At 37.5% G+C, this 13019-nt stretch overlaps 2 long non-coding RNA genes across 2 annotated transcripts in view; one reads left to right on the top strand and one right to left on the bottom strand.

Annotated features, from left to right (window-relative positions):
* Nucleotides 1–614: 614 nt before the first annotated feature.
* The window catches only part of LOC123870110, a 22290-nt gene continuing 9885 nt past the window's right edge, over nucleotides 615–13019 (bottom strand). Inside the window, exons 3-4 of the long non-coding RNA XR_006797013.1 lie at nucleotides 10631–10635; nucleotides 615–627 (exon numbers count right to left, since the gene is read on the bottom strand). This is a non-coding gene — a long non-coding RNA (uncharacterized LOC123870110). The remainder of the gene's footprint in view (nucleotides 628–10630; nucleotides 10636–13019) is intronic.
* The window catches only part of LOC123870111, a 21103-nt gene continuing 16738 nt past the window's right edge, over nucleotides 8655–13019 (top strand). Inside the window, exon 1 of the long non-coding RNA XR_006797014.1 lies at nucleotides 8655–8714. This is a non-coding gene — a long non-coding RNA (uncharacterized LOC123870111). The remainder of the gene's footprint in view (nucleotides 8715–13019) is intronic.

Raw genomic sequence — 13019 nt, 5'->3', positions numbered from 1 at the left:
GAAAATTGCTATATTTTATTAATCTATGAATATTTAAACTTTTGCAATAATTTGAAAAATTTCAGTTTTTGTATTTCTCTTTAATTTTTTTAGAACAGTTTCTTTTGAACGGCAATACTATACAACAATAGTATTTTACACTATCATGTTAAAAAAAAAGTTGCCGTACAGAGTCAAATGATTTTACAGCTTTAAAAATCAAGTATACCATGAAATTAAGATAATTATTGATACACATTCAAATGAACACTAATTTTTTGACGGCATTATTTTTAATAGTACTTTTGAGTGCTAGATAATGTTTTGGAACCAAAGCCGTACTTTTTCAAATCACCCCCCGAACCACGGAAAGAGAGGGGGTTGCTACCCTCAATTTTTTCCCCTTGTCACATGATTTTTGTACGGCGTTGCGGAATAATGGATTAGAGGCTGTATTGAAACAGTATGAAACTAGTGCCGTACAGAATTAAATGACCAAATTTACCCCGGAAAAGGTCAGAAAATCAAAAAAATTACTGACTTTGTGGCGCACCATTTTTTTACGGCACTGCGCGCTTTCTTATTATTTTTCATGGATCTATCGATGGTAAAAATGCCGTACAAAAATATATGACCAAAATGTACTCACTCTACCTGCACTTTTGAATTCTCACCAGCACTCTGTTGGACAGCTTACAAGTGACGGCATAGTGCTGAATCTTATTATTTTATGCTCTTATATCGTCCTGTATACGTCACCTGGTGGTTCATATGACCCATCCATTTTTGAACATGGGCCTGTAGTCTAATAGTTTTTGAACAATTTGAGTAATCGTGCTTATTCTTTGGTCTGTGTTTCTTTATTAGAAGAACCAGTTAACATACCTACTAGTACTTTGTAATTTAAGAAAATAGTTAAAAAAATCAAAATATTTTTATTCAATTAGGCATCTACCTAGGCGGTCCCATAATGAATTGGCCTAGCTATGAAATAGTCAACAAAATGAGATGAAACCAATTTTATTTTTCTATGTAATCTCCACTAATATAAACACACTTTTGACTTCTGAGAACTAACATCTCTAAACCTCCATAAAAGTGACTTCAATCTTTGTCTTCAAAATGACTAAAGGCGGCCGCCTGCAATTCTTCATCGTTTGAAAATTTCCTTCCTCTTAAGCCCCGCTTTAAATTTGGGAACAAATAATAGTCTGACGGGGCCAGGCCTGGACTATACGGTGGATGTTCCAGTTCCGTGAACCCGCATTCACAAACTGCAGCCTTCGGAACACCGGCAGTGTGAACGGGTGCGTTGTCGTGGAGCAACAGGACGCTTTAAGACAACTTGCCTCTGCGCTTCTCCTTAATCGTGTCTCGCAGTTTATATAGTAATGAAGCATAATATTCGCCGTTTACGATTGTATTACGTTTTTTAAATTCTACCATCAAAATCCCTTGAGAATCCCAATAGATTGTACACAAGACATTTTTGGTGGATTTTTGCACCTTTGCCTTTCTAGATGGCTTTTCACCCTTGTAACACCATTCCATTGACTCGCGCTTGCTTTCTGGATCATGATATAAGACCATAGTTTCATCACCAGTAAGTAGCCGCTCGATTACATTCTTTGTGTTTTCGTCCCAAAGACCTAAAAACTCGGTTGCACAGCGCACTCGCTCCTGTCTTTGGACAGCTGAAAGAAGTTTCGGAACTCATCTTGCACTAACTTTTTTCATACGAAGATGGTCATGGATTGCACGATGGATGGTACTTTTAGAGAGCCTAAGTCTAGCTGCAATTACTCTAATCTTCAAACGGCGGTCACTTAAAACCTCCTCTTCGATTACAGCAATAGTTTCAGGAGAGAACACTTTCACCGGTCGACCGTCATGGCCGAAGCCTTCGACCGTTTCTCTCCCGAAGCGAAACTCTTTCACCCAGTTTCTTACTGTGCTATACGAGGGGAAAGACTCCTTGTACTCATCATCTAATCGTTCTTTTATTTGGGCGGGAGATAAGTCTTCATTAAACAGAAACTTGTGACGCTTCGATATTCGGTTTTCGACATTTCCAAAAAACACGCGAATCTTGATGTTCAAACCACTGCTGAGCAGAGACTACGCTTTTCATGTCGATGCATTTTAGTATATAAAGTAACACGATAAACGTACTGTCCGATATAACATAACATGTATCGATATGTTGCTTAGAACTATATCAGGCCAATTCATTTTGGGACCGCCCACGTAACATTGGTTCGGAATGCCTTTCCTTCCGAGAAGAACCAGCAAGAAACTCGGCGGTTGCTCTTTTCAAAGATTTGCTATACAATATTATGCCATGTATTAATAATATTATATGACTTACTCCGATAGTGATAAAATAATATCCTCTATTTCTTACAGAGATCAGACACATAAAAGTCATATTGTCCCAACAATCCAACATCGTATGTACGGAACAATGAACCATTGTACCAGGAGAACATAAAGAGCAGGGAGTGAGTAGTGTAGTTCGGACATGGTGAGCACTGTCGCGGAATACCGATGACCCCTGGAGGCGCATGCATTATTTATCCTCCTAAGCCGCGCCAAATGAATGCACCAGCCAAGAAAAACAACGTACGGAGACAGGCCCGACTATAAAATGTCTGGAAATGACTTGAAAATTCAAAACTAGCACTAAAAGTTTTTTCATGAACATTTACTTTACTCTGTATAATTAAACTGTTGGCCAAGTTTCTCAGAGTATTTTTAGTAGGTAGAGTATTTTTTAACCCCCAACCTAAAAAGAGGATTGCTATAAGTTTGACGTGTGTATCTGTGTGTCTGTGGCATCGTAGCTCCTAAGCTAATGAACCGATTTTAGTTAAGTTTTTTTTTGTTTGAAAGGTGGCTTGATCGAGAGTGTCCTTAGCTATAATCCAAGAAAATCGGTCCAGCCTTTTGAAAGTTATCAGTTCTTTTCTAGTTACTGTAACCTTCACTTATCGGAGGTGTTATAAATTTTTAATTTACACTTGTTTAACCTGATAAATTTTATTAGAGATCTTAAGCGTTTGTTGTTCTTGAAAATTGTTCCAAATTTGAAGTACAGAAAACCGTGATTCTTTGACTCACTAGAAAGTGTACCTACAATAACAATTTATTTATTGGTTATAACTACGGTTTGAGAAAAAAATTTGTTTCAGATTTCATTTAAATAGGTCAAGTAGGTATCAGGCACATAGTACCATACATATTATTTATTTTAGTACAAATCATATTTTTTTCTTTGATTATTTTAAGTATCAATTTTTGTTATTACAGATACTTAGTTCAACGAGCTTTTCTCAGCCATCGATTTTTTGGAATATGACATCTCCATGTTTCCAATATAACTTACCTCTCTCACCCATCCATTTCAAATTAGCACAGACGAATGGATACTAATATCAGTGTCACACAGCGCTTCCAGCGTTATCTTCGCTTTGCACTGTCCCCTGCCGTCTGTCAACGTGTATCCGAAGTTAAACGACGGAAATAAAAATCCCATAAATATTGAACAACCATATTTTTCTCACTTTGTCGCTCTAGAGCCCGACGTGTCGTTGCTTCATGCCTTCCTCTTGTAAATTGTCTATGAGTGTGTGCACACTACGAGCAGTTGCTGTTTGCATTTCGAAATATGCTTCTCGATGTTCTAGTTTCCTGGTACCATCGTTAGCATACTCGCAGGTACAATACCCAACTTTGCATGAAGTTTGCCGTAAGGACTATTGGAATATCAGATACAGCCTCAACAGACCAGCCAAGTACTTGATAGCAATAGGACTCGTTCCAATACCAATTGAGTTAAATTGGCTCAGGTCTGGTCTGGTGGTTAAAGGCGTTTCGATATTCGATACAGTAACGTTTTACGTTGCGATATAAACTGAAGCTCTGGGTTAGACGAAACATTATCATATATCACTAACTCACTACTAAGTACGGCTCTTAGAAAGAGAAAAGTTTGGTTTGGTCATAGTCTACCACGCTGGCCAAGTCAAAAAAGTTAGAGTTGCGTGCCCGAGATTCGTACCATGGACTTTTCGACTAGGAGGCCGTATACCAACAATTGGTATTTCATCCAATATCACCAAGACTTTTAGAAAACGGTGTAATACATTCTTAGTTAGAGATGATCAAGTAAATTCACAGCTAAGGGTTTATTAATTTTGAGGATACCTGGCGTATGCTGAACTACGCTAAAAAAAGAATGTGCCTAATGCATTGTTTTAGTGAAACTATCTTCGCATTATTGCCTTTCTAATGAAAAAGTTTTGGGACACATTGGTTGGATAGTTTTAAAGTATTTTTTGTGCTGTATATCCCTATATTAGTAATATTAACTACTCGTAAAAAACTTTTTGAGCAATTTTTTGCCTTACGTGTGTAACCCATCTTTTTAAATTGTCAGCTTATGCACCACGCATTCTAAGGCTCTTTCCGATTTGAGGGGTTCACAGGAGACTGCATTTGTTTTTATGTTCGCCAAATTTTAGGGATCAATGGGGAATTGCCGGCCTTTATCGCCGCGTTGGATTTCATACCGAACAAATGGGGCGATATTTCAAAAAGGAGGGCTAACGCGAACCTTAGTTGTAAAGGGGAACTACCCGCAAAATTGCTTAAACATAAATAGGTGGTAATATCTATATTTTTATTGCCACCTAAAACTTTTTTTTGCGGTTAGCGGAGAGAAAAGTATTTTCAAAGCTTTTCAGGTATCACATAATGTTTTTTTCGATACAATTTTATTAAGTACATTTATTTCTTTTTTCTCTATATCACACAAAATTCAACTACAACTACAGATTATGTATTCAATCCCCGCATTAGTCAATCAGACATTGAGCCCAACTCGGATCAGATGGGTCATATTAATTCAGCTACGTTTAATTACTATACCCAACACTTCTACAACTAACTGCTTGGCCATGGAACAGACACATCTTCCTTCTCCATAGGAAAATTCATTAAATTAAAACCCTTATAACTACCATATTACGTAAATTCTATAAAGAATACCCATTATTTCGTACAACTATTTCTCGGTAATCACAAAAGGCTCTGTATAACCAACCATTCGAGACACCCACACAAAACGACGTACTAATTTAGTACAGATTAAGTCTTAATACTTGCAGGGTGTAGTGTGGCCATAATTACTGGGATCCAGGTACAATTCCATCGGCTTTACACGTGGATTACTAAACTAATTGATGTCTGTCTTGGCCTCGTCGATGCAACGTACTAGGACAATACAGTATATACTATATATTATTGACTTTGTAATAGGTATCTATGCAATTTATCTACCTTGATGATTATTATTAATTATTGAATTATTCTTCTGAAATAAAATCCCAGAAAGCTTTACAGACAGAACATCATTTTGCTCAAAGTAACAGAAAACAAGAACGATATGCTCTGATCGACCCATTTCAAAGTAAGAATCGATAAGTGCCGTACGATTACACATAATAGCAGAGTGGCTTTTTGCAATAATGGCATAAGAGGGCTTAAGTATGCTTCCCTGCATGATAATGGTATTACAATTTTATAATGCAGTGAACTCAAGCGAATTGATTTTATGTCACTTTTAACTAAGTTTAGCAAAGCGCGACATTTTTGTTTTGTTTTGGGAAGTGTTTACAAAAGCAGAAACTGACTGACTGATATAACTTCAAATACCTACACTGCTGGATTTAGCAATGTTCAAGCTTACATTTATGATCTGTTCTAAATGTCTGTGTGAAGTCTGCCAATCCGCATTGGGCCAGCGTGGCAGACTATGGCTTAATCCCTTCTCATTCTGAGAGGAGACCCGTACTCAGCAGTGGGGCGGAAATGGGTTGATCAGGTAAACTAAGAGCGGATAGAATAGAATGGAATGGAATGGAATAAAATGGAATGGAATAGAATAGAATGGAATGGAAGGGAATGGAATGGAGCGCAGCGGAGGGGAACAGAACGGAACAGAACAGAATAAAAAACAATGAATTTTTATTCAAGTAGACTTTTACAAGTGCTTTTGAATCGTCAAAATAATTTACCACTGTTTCAGAATGCCGTTCCTACCGAGAACAACTAGCAAGAAACTCGGCGGTTGCTCTTTTCAACTGTTCAATTTACAGTAATAAAATACCTTGCAAGACTTTGTTTCGTATATTCATCAATACATGCATGCAATAAAATTGTGAAAATAGCGCGAGTCCACAACACATACCTACCTAGTTTTAAAGGAGAAATTTTATTCGAGTATGTCGAAACTTTGCATCAATAGGTACACTGTTTGTTCTGCATAATATGTCAAAGAGAATGAAATATTGAAGCTAGTTCTTGTCATAATATAATATTTCTTGGTCAGAATATTTTTCACATATTTTCCGATGTGAAATAAAGGCTGTATGAAATCATCAATAATAACGCGACGTATAATTTATACAACTGCATGATATTATTGCTGATTACTTCAAAGAATTAAGTGCTTGATTGAATATTCATTTTTTAGGTATCAACTGTTAGACGAGTGTTGTATAAAGTCATCATAATGTTTTGTACAGCCATCTTAACGTCAGTTATCCTATAAATAATCTATGGTGTGACGTCACTCTAGAAGACCCGTAGAAAAAGCGTAGAAATGCTGGACCAACTGGTCATTGTGCTATAAGTGTTGTAAAAATTTAAATTTTTTAAGTTAATTTAAATTGAATCGTCAATTAATTTTTAACGTTTTGACAGATTTCCTATACAAAAACTATTAAATTCTCTTTATTCCTCAGGTTGAAGTTATTTTACAGTTGAAAAATCAACCTTTAGTCAATCACTGTAAAGACCATTTTACGCCAGAGCAACACATTGCGACATTGATATCTGTCACTAGGTTGCATGCTATAATATTTTGTCTCAAATATGCGTTATGCCTGTAGGCCATCACTGTATATCATTACTAGAGGATGCCCGCGGCTTCGCCCGCGTGGATTTCGGTTTTTTAAAATCCCGTAGGAACTCTTTGATTTTCCGGGATAAAAAGTAGTTTTTGCGTGATTGAGTAACAAACATACTAATATCCAAACATCCACACTTTCACATTTGATATAGTATAAAAATCTTTAGTACTTAGTGTATTTTTACGTTATCTCACATTGACCATTGACAACCCATGTACCTAGTTGTTAGCGTATCGCCCTAACGAGCCTGACCCTTATCAAGTTTCGCAATATCGGGAGAGTATGCAACTGTCCTTTTTCACCGTCGAAATATACCGCTTAAATCCTAAAAATGGCGGTACTCTGCATATTACATACAAGGTTTTAATTAAATTCTGTATAGGCTGAGGACACTCATGTACGTTATGGTTATTATGGCCAATAATAAAGAGAAACAAAGAAATAATTTTGGTTTAAGCACTCGACAAGTATACCTATAGTACGCGACAGGTCGAAATGGCAATCGGAGTGGGGACGCCCCGCACAACCGCACAGCCCCACACTAACCCGGTGTGCGGGACGTCCCCCTCTCTCATCCATACTTCCATACTAATACCTATAATAATAATGCGAAAGTGTGTCTGGCTGTCTTTCTGTCTGTCTGTCTGTCTGCTACGTGTTCACGGCCCAATGACTGAACCGATTTTAATGAAATTTGTGTGTGTCGCGTGAAAATTCACGTGTCCTCGTTTTTCGCAAGCTCGATACAACACTTTTGATATACAACTAGGTACATCAAGGTATTAAATTAAACCATATACTGCAAAATGCACATAACTACAATGACGGGGAAAGGGGGAGGTCCCGTCGACGAGGCTATCAATTCCATCCACGTAGCAATCCCCTAGCCTCCCCAACTATGCATTTAATGAAAATAATACTAAACTACTAATGACATCCCCCTACGTGATAGGTTTTTGTACCGCGGTGTCTGACTTCAAATTAAAAGTGCTGTCTGAGCTGATTACATGAACTGAAAAGTAGAGAAATTGAGTGTCTGTTATATTTTACTAGCAATTGCCCGCAAAATTCCTACTAATACTGTAATAATATGTATAGAGTTCATAGGTTGAACGTAACGTCATGTTCACATTAGCCGTAGTTAGCATCTTCTCAATAAATTGATGTGGGTTGCATACGCATCGAATTGGAAGTCAGGTGATACAAAATTATGTAAGTTAGATTAAAATATATAAATTAAAACACATGTAAGGTTTTATTACAATTTATTACTGTTAGTTCATACTAGTAGGTACTTAATAATTCTATGGGTAACGGTAAACCATACTTTTGATATTACAGTAGAGCAAATATGGCGAATTCTGTGCATTATACTAATCGAATTGTTCATTCAAGTCTGACAATCCAAGCATCATAAAGGAATGGCAAAGGCGATATCCGAAAATCAAAATCCTCAAGGAAACCAATACAAGGGTAACCCTCTTATCCTTTATGACGACTCTCCGACAGCCTAAGGATACCTTATCAGGATGTAGGTCAAATATTTGGAAGATAAGTGACTTATTCTGTAATCTTTTGTGTTACAAAGAAAACCTTTTATTTTATTTGGAGAACTGGCTTGGCTTTACGTCGTTTATTTAAAGCTACGGCCATACTGACCGTCATGAACGCGGAATGCAAGATGATCGCTTCTTGCATTCTGGGAGCGTCCACGACGCGAATCTATACGTGCAGGTGTATAGTGTTCGCGTAGGTTGCATGGTGCCCATTGAACTGTTTTTTCACACATATTCCTAGCACAATCTTAGTGCTTAGCTGAAGGATACCACAATTCATTCTTAATGTGACTAGAAAAAGAAGTCGGCGAAAAAAAGTAAAACGTGAAATTTACCGACAAGATCCAACAAGACAAAAAGGAAAAACTTAGTGCTCAAATTATATGCTTAAATGCTCTTAGAATTTGTAATAAATTGAATTTTTTCAATATTTCAACGCAAGCGAACTAAAAAATTTTCCTCTCTCAAAGGAAATCAGCGCTTTTTGCATTTCCTTGAAACTATCTTCTCTTCAGCTGCTGTTGAAAAGTATCGCTTTTTAATGTAATTTCCGATTCGGAAGGCCGCGCGTCCACCGGGACGGTTGCTAATGGATTTTGTTATACTCCGCCGGAACTCCATTTTTTTTACGGCTTTCACGTTTAGACAAGTTTGTTCTTCGGTAGTATATTTACTTACAGATTTTTCTTATACTTATAATACTTACCGATTTTTCTTACATAAAAAAATTACTTATTGAGAGTACTTGCCGACTAGTGATAAATAAAATAATCCCTAGAGACATTCAGTCCAATCAATAAGATGTCTGCCTGAAAATTAATAAAAGCTGTATCTAATTAATTTTTACGCGGATATTAAGAAATGGCATAGTTCTAATATTTTAACGTTTAAACTATCGTGAGTGAATTCCATTTTAAGTATAGATTGTAAATACGTGAGTATATAGCCATAACAATCTTTGTCCATAAAAGGTATAATATTTTTCATTCCGGAAAAAAGAGTTACAACAGGGTTTTTGAAAACCAAAATCCACGCTTATGAAGCATCATTTATAAACTTCATGACATGTATACCTACATAACGGAGCATCAACAAAGCACTAAGGCGTAATGCACACTGACAGAGTGGAGTGGCAGTAAAGCGCGGCTGCTGTGTTTTTCTCAACTTAAACTTACTTTACTTTGACATAGGATTGAAATGGTTATAATGAAAACAGGCACCCCCAAACGTGGGCGCAACGCGCACTGTTCTCGGTCTGTATGTATTAGCCCTTAGTTTTGCTTTTACCCGAAAGAAACAATTATTTTTCGTTCATTTTTCAGATCTGCTGGCAAGAGTGTGACTAAAAACAAATCAACTAAATAAAAGATATTGAACTCTTTTGGTTGGGCTAAGCAAAAAATATTAAAGTATTCCAAAAAGTTAGTCTGCGCCTTAATAAGATCTTTGTCTGCAACTCAGAAATTCTGTTCCCAGCAACGAAAACTACCATTTCGTAATTAACTTTCGAAAAAAGCTTAACAAGGCTTCCCTCTCGTATCGTAGCCAGTCTTATTGTTGTGACTAGTGATGGCGCTTTCACGAGAGAAGATATCGATAGTCTAAATATGGTATGGTCTAATAATATGGGTCTACCGACAATAGTGACATCTGATATGTATCATTGAAGCTGGATGGTACAATGGCTAATTTTGAATTAAATTCTCTAGTTAAGCCAAAAAAGCTTTTGAGTTTCAGGTTAAGAAATTCATAGTAGTAGGCCGGAGTCTAAAAGTTGGTAGCGTAACACCCCGTGTCTTGGAGACTGCACAAAGCTTGTTGGTTCTGCGCCTAATCTCTTGGGCGTGCCAACCCATCGGAGTGTGAGAATGAGGATATACAGTCGCCTGTACTTACGCACGCATTTGTGAACTACAATATCTAACATCTGCGTAGTTGGCTAGTCTCGGTTGAGATCAGATATCGTGGCCGAAATTTATTCAGGAGAACAATATTATTTTTGGGCTTATTGCAAGTTTGCAATCATAAATATGAATTGCTTACTATTTATCTTAGAAAAATAAATGACCACGATGGTCCAGCAAGCAGATCTAATTTTCCATTTTCAGGCAACGAAATAACTATAACTACCATATCAACTTTGAACTGTTCTACATCCAGGCTCTCGTTTCATATTAATTTCCGCGCTACCAATTACAGTATTGTCTTACCAATATCTTATGCTTCTCACCACAAAAATCACATGTTTTTTCAATTGAATATCAAGGTAATGGTGTAGACATTACACCATGATCTGAACTAAGAGCCTAACTGACCAGCTGATTCGCTAACTCAGTGTCTAATACTGAATGATAGCCACCGAAATCATTTGACATTTATTTTTAATCCATTGAAGGTTTTCTATTTTAAATTATCTAAATATGCTGCATTGTTATACATTGCTGCTTCACTGAGTTAAAACAACCAATGTCAAATGAGCTCGGCGGCTATCATTCAGTGTTAGACACTGAGTTAGCGAATCACTAGTCTGGAATGTCAGTTATCGATTTCGAAGATATCGACAATTCAGCTTCACTAGTTGTGGCTACTATGAGTCGGACCTAATTTAATCTTACAATTTTCTACTGCACTCGCCGTGAGCTCAGTGTCAACGTTTCATTCGGATTTCATACCACAAACATTCTTAACGCACGTCCTACCTCCTTATTACAACGGAATTAAGTCTAAATTACATGGATTGGATGCATAAATAAAGTTGCAACTGATTTCAGTGCAGCGATCATTCTGTTCAGGAACAACTTGAAAATTGCTCCAAGACTTCGTACTGTCGTTATTAAAGTAAAATGAGAATTGTTATGCTGCTTTTGTGTTATCACTAAGTAAGTTTGAAGCGTAATAAGTTGTTGGCTCTATTGTTTCGCGGTAATTAACAAGCCTGGTACATTCAGATGTTAAATTAAATACACCTAGCAAATCCATTACGTTGCCTACAACCACTCAAGCAAATGAAATGTTTAGGTTTGCGCTTTGCCTCTATTTACTTGTTGGGAATGATGCTACAGTCTTATATATAGCTTATGACCTCGACTTCATCCGCGCGGACTAGAAAAATTTCAATCCCCTATTTTACCCCCTTAATGGTTGAATTATCAAAAATGCTTTCTTAGCGGATGTCTACGTCATAATAGTTCATCCATCCAGTTTTCGCTGTGGTCATAATAGCTGTCTGCATTCTGCATGCTAAATTTCAGCCCGATCCATCCAGTAGTTTGAAGTGTGCGTTGATAAATCAGTTAATCAATCACCCAGAGCAGTATAGAGCGGCATGCCACAGGGCAGCGTAGTACCACAATTATTTTTAAAATTCAACAAGAATCTTCGGTACAAGTCTGACTGTAACATTCAAACAAAGGTATTCCGACTAGTAGTAGGCATTTGACGATTCAAAAGTAGGTAAGTACTGTAACTAGTTTAGTTGATAAAAAAAATATTTCTATTCTTTACTATTGATACCTAATTCTCCTTTCCTGGCGCTGTGGTCTTATTAGTGGGAGGTCCCGGGTTCGATTCCCGGCAAGGGTTTGGAATTTTATAATTTCTAAATCTCTGGTCTGGTCTGGTGGGAGGCTTTGGCCGTGGCTAGTTACCACCCTACTGGCAAAGCCGTGCTGCCAAGCGATTTAGCATTCCGGTACGATGCCGTGTAGAAACCAAAGTGGGTATGGGTTTAAAAAAAAACTGCCACTATCCCTTCCAGGTTAGCCCGCTTCCATCTTAGACTGTATCGTCACTTACCACCAGATGAGATTGCTATCAAGGGCCAACTTATCATATCTGAATAAAAAAAAGAATTCTTCAACACCCTCAAAGAAATAGGTACACAGTTACTAAAACTGCACGAGTACCTACGTAATAGAAAAACCTAACCGCCACGTCGCGTCGTGCGAATCTAGCAGTCTAGTTTTAGGTAGCTCGCCTCGCCTTCCCACATGCGACAGCTAAACAAAACCAAAACACAGTCGCGCTTATAATTGTACCAGATCTTTCTGGGCTTACACGAGCATGTTCCTGTCTAATTTCACGCTTAGCCAAATCCGCCACAAGAACACGTCGCGCGCAGAACTTATTCCGTAGCAACTAGCAAGGGTTGCAGAATTAGGAATAATGAAATACAGCAATAACTGAGGAGCAGGCGAACAAAAACAGAACAAACGAATAACATTTACATTTGTTATAATATTACATAACTAGAGGATGCCCGCGACTTCATCCGCGTGGATTCAGGTTTTTAAAGATTCCTAAGGAAATGTTCGATTTTTGGGATAAAAAGATGCCCATTTCAATTTACAGGGACGCAAGCTACCTCAGTACAAAATTTCATACAAACCGGTTAAGCGGATGGGTATTTAGGAACCCGTGGGTACTCTTTGATTTTCCGGGATAAAAAGTAGCCTATGTCCGTCCCCGGGATATAAGTTAACCCGGTACCAAATTTCGTCAGAATCGGTTC

The sequence above is a fragment of the Maniola jurtina genome, chromosome 12, assembly GCF_905333055.1.
Source record: "Maniola jurtina chromosome 12, ilManJurt1.1, whole genome shotgun sequence".
Lineage (NCBI taxonomy): Eukaryota > Metazoa > Arthropoda > Insecta > Lepidoptera > Nymphalidae > Maniola > Maniola jurtina.
This window is presented reverse-complemented; position numbering and strand designations above follow the sequence as displayed.